Source organism: Solea senegalensis, linkage group LG3 (genome assembly GCF_019176455.1).
Source record: "Solea senegalensis isolate Sse05_10M linkage group LG3, IFAPA_SoseM_1, whole genome shotgun sequence".
Taxonomy (NCBI): domain Eukaryota; kingdom Metazoa; phylum Chordata; class Actinopteri; order Pleuronectiformes; family Soleidae; genus Solea; species Solea senegalensis.
Genome location: NC_058023.1, coordinates 17,082,761 through 17,087,371, shown reverse-complemented (window position 1 = coordinate 17,087,371; position 4,611 = coordinate 17,082,761).

Sequence of the window (4,611 nt, the reverse complement as noted above, 5' to 3'; positions counted from 1 at the left end):
TTTAAAACTGCCCAGCTGCTGCGTAGCCACTGACCCCTGTGAATCTTCAAAGCCACCTGACACTGCTACAGCAGGACACGACAGTTGACCATTTGTCATTTCAAGTTTTAAGGAAACAGAGCGATCAACTACTGCAGCCTGGTCTCTCAGAAACACTTGCTGTTTTAATGGGGAGACACTGCATTTGCACATTCTGTACAAAAAAGTTTGACTGTGATGTTTTGAAAGGGGAGGAGATGATCTGTACATCTTCGAGTAGTTATTCTGGTTTTTGACCCACTGATGGGTTTAAATGTAGTTTTTCCACCCTTTCACTTAATAATGAAATAAAACAAGTATAAAATGTAGATGGGATTCATTCTAACGTACATATTTTGGTAATATATAAGCTATTCAAATAAAATCTGGTGCTACAGGAATGTCATCTTTTAAAAGTGGCTCCCCATAAAAAACTTTTTGAATAACTATCTTAACTACCTTTTTTTTCTAGCATGTTACAGGCATTCGTCAGACAATTACTGACGAATGCCGGACTGGACCTTCTGGTATAGGCCGAATCTGGCCCACGGGCCGTACGTTTGACACCCTGACATCCATCCGTTCATCCATATAAATTTTGTAGACCCCTGAATTATTTAAAACTAAAGACCATCTCATAATGACAGTAATGGGTGGATAAGATGATGAAGGCCATGTGTGTACAAGATTATCAGTACTTAAAGTAAATACTGATACTGCCACCTGTGTATTAATTCATTCATTCCTTGTTTAACATGGTTGTTGCCTGCAGGCTTGCTGGCCGTGCACTTCTGTTCATGCAGTAGAATATAATCAAATATCATATTTGTTTGGAATTCACACAAGTCCTCATTGATTTTGATAAGGTGAGTAGATATATATTATAAAAAAAACACATGATAAAGACATGATGCAGACCACAAAAGGAAAACATGATGATAATGTTTTTACAAACATACTGTCGGTCCTCATCAGTGTTCATGTACATGTTCACACTGATTGGGAACAATTGATTAAAAAAGTCATTGGTGTGCTCTCAATTCCCAGACTGTGCCTCCTGGTAATATGGATCAGACTGTACCCACTTTACTGATATCACGTGTTTTCGGCTGATCCTTTCTGGTGTGCATTTCTGTACATTATTTATAATTTTCATACTTAAATAAAAGTATAAACGGTTACATTTTCTTTGTGTTTTACCAGTAGAACATTTAATTTCCAACATGTGTGAACATGTTTTTAAAAAACATTATTCAAATGTGAGATTATTACAACCCAAGAATTTTTTTTTTTTTAAGGCATGAAAACACTATTTTAGTATTAGAGCCATAAAAATATTTTTAAAGTGTCATATTATGTGAAAAGAGTCATAACACTGTGAGAATAAAGTCGTATAATTACGAAAGAAGTTGTATTTACAGGAATAGAGCCACATAATTATGAGAAAAGTATAAAACCTTTTTTTCTTGTAACTATATGACTTAATATTAGGGCTTTCTTCTCATAATATTGTGACTATATTTTATATATATTATGACTTAAATATTTTTCTCTAGAACAAAGTTGTAATATTACAAGAAAAGTCATACTATTATTGTTCGAGCTGATCATTTTTTGCTCAAAAATAACATTACAACTTAGTTCTCTAGAGCTTACTTTTTTTTACTCCCTCATACTATTTAAAAAACTTTAGAATGTATGTTAGCCCACAAAGCACCACTTACATACAATATATCCAAAAAAGAAAACTATGAGAAAGCAAAACAGTGGATCTTGCAATACATTTACACTAAAAATATTCAATTTTTTAAGAGGCCTTTCATGAAATGAAATGAATTGAAATGTTTTTGTTTTGATGAAGTGTTTGCATTCTTAAATGATAATGCATGTTTTAAATGTGAATGATTATATTTAAAACTGAATATAATCTTGCCCTCTAGATAAGTAAAGTATGTGACCCAAGGACATACTTTTCTTTTTAATCGGCACTGAGAGTCAAAATGAACTCATTTTATCATGTGAAATGTCTACAGATATACCCTCACTGACTGCACTGTCATTTATCTGTGCCAACTCACAAGCAGGCTGAACTGTGCTTTATCCCTTTGATTATTATTAGTGAAAAACATCCATCAAAGCAAACATCCTTTTGTAAAAACAATTAAGTGCATTTAGGCAAAATATAGTAAATGGTTACAAACATTTATATAAACAGCAGTTGTAGGGTTTTGTTCCTATTCTCATGGTGTATATGGATAAAAAAAAAAACAGTCCTGTGCTTCAAAAGAGATTTTCAATCATTTAGTTTTTTCTTGTTATTCATGATAACAATAATAATAATAATAATAATAGCATGTAATAAGTGTTTTTGTGAAGAGTTTTCATTTTGTCACCACTGGAAGTCCTGTTTTCAGTGAGGTTGGTTGGGTATGCACGGCGCACAACCACTCAACAAAACTATCCCTCTAACATCTGAATTTTACCTTTGCGAACCCCTTTGCACATCTACACATCATCATCTCCAACTGCTCACACACAACCTTGCACAAATGTTCATATTGTATATATTTCAACTGTTATTTTCTCATTTTTAAATTGTTGTCTCTGTTTGATCAATTTTACACAGTAAATTGTAAAATTGAGTTACATTCATTGGTGAAGTTCATGTCACAGCTGAATATGCTGAGATTGGCACAGCTCCCCCCGCGACCCTCGTGTGGATGATAAAGTGGGAGAAAATGGATAGATGGAGGATGGTTGATTTTTATTGATCTCCCTGAAAACACTTCCACCAAAGCAAAGTCATTGGATGTGAAGACCAACTTGGCACTGGAGCCGCTGAGCTTTATTGCCATCTACTGTTACAGATGAGAAGTGCAGCTGTGAGGGTGAAGGTGTCACATTTCTGCTGCTGTACTGTAAGTTTATATGTCCATGAATAATGTATCTTCAGCACCAAACTGTGAGTAGCTATCCTAAATGTCATACAACTCATTTTATATTTTATTTTCTTCAAAATCAATCAAAAAAAAATGTAATTTAAAAACTATTAATTAATTGACTTCTTAATTGTTCAAATCCACTGCAGTCTTTATCGGTGCACATAATTATGATTGATTTTGAAAAATGACATTAAATGATGAAGTCACATGGTTGAACAGTCATGTCGAAATAAAGAAATAGGTCAAATCTAATATTGGTGGTAGTGAAATAAACAAGACCATGCACAAAACTATGTAAATAATACAAGAATGACAAGAAGAAACTAACATATAATGTAAATGTTACTCATCCTATGTGCAATATAACATTGTGATTGTCAGTGGCCTCAACAAAACAGGAAGCCAGCATTTTGAATTTGGCGCTCCCATCTTTTGTTTTGTAAATGGACAAACTTGTCTGAGCACGTTAATCGTACCAACATAAACAAAGGTGTCACACCTTCAAACTTCATACGTGATACAAGAGACCGACCCTGAACACTAACAATATTTTTTTATTAACCTGTCCAGTACCTATGCAGTGTAGTTGACTGCATGCCTTGTGGTGTCGAACAGATTTGCTGTGCACAGAAAGAATCTGTGATACTCGCCCTTTAATTATTATAATTCTTTTATTCTCCCATTTAATCTCCCCTCACTCCATTGGTCTGTCTCCCCTTGCTCTATCTCCTATCCCCATCTGCCGTCTAGTCTGGTTACCCCAAACTACATAGTCAGGAAATAAATAAAAAAGGACATTTTGAATTTAGCCGCCGTTTTGCCACAAAACAGGAAGTGGCCTGTGACTTTCACTGATCTGCATAAAACTTATCATGTGAGATGAGGGACCCATCCGGAAAACATCAGCACATGAAAACTGAGTCAAGGGCAAAGCGTTACCTGCTGGTAGAGCGACGGCTGCAAGGGCCCATACAATGCTGCTTTTTTTTGTATTTTCACTTACCTTTAATTCATAGCTCATTATTTTCCCCCTTTGTGACCCAAAGCAGCACTCTTTGTTTATTTATTTTTCAATTTATAGTTGGTGTGAATGCTCCAGTGAATGCTGGCCTTGCTAACTACTCCCACCGTTAGAGACTGATTTTGCTCATTCAGGTATTAAAATATCTGGCTTAAATTCCTCAAATTTTTTTGAAATGTTTGCATTTTTCTTCAAATTTTACCCCATTCACTAATAATGGAGACAGATGCTGCTGTTCCTATGGCAACTGTGGTGGGAAATTTCCTCCACCTTTGCACCCAAGCAAGACATTCAAATATTGTCCTGTTTGATTACTATAGTTAAGCTATCAAATAGACATTTAAAAGACTTTCAATAATAATACTAACAATAATAATAATAACAACAATAATAATTTTATAATAACAATAGTAATAATTCTAAAGCTAATGTTCAAACTTAACAAGGTTGTCATGTCAACGCAAACCTTTTATTTTGTTCTGGCGTGGCAGCTACATGCTTCCGTAAACAAAAGCTGCTTCTTGTGGCTCATGTGGAACATGGCAGCCTGATAAAGAACTACATTTCCCATTAAGCTCTAGTTTGACAATCAGCCAATCCGCGCCATGACAGCTCGACACGTGACGTAGA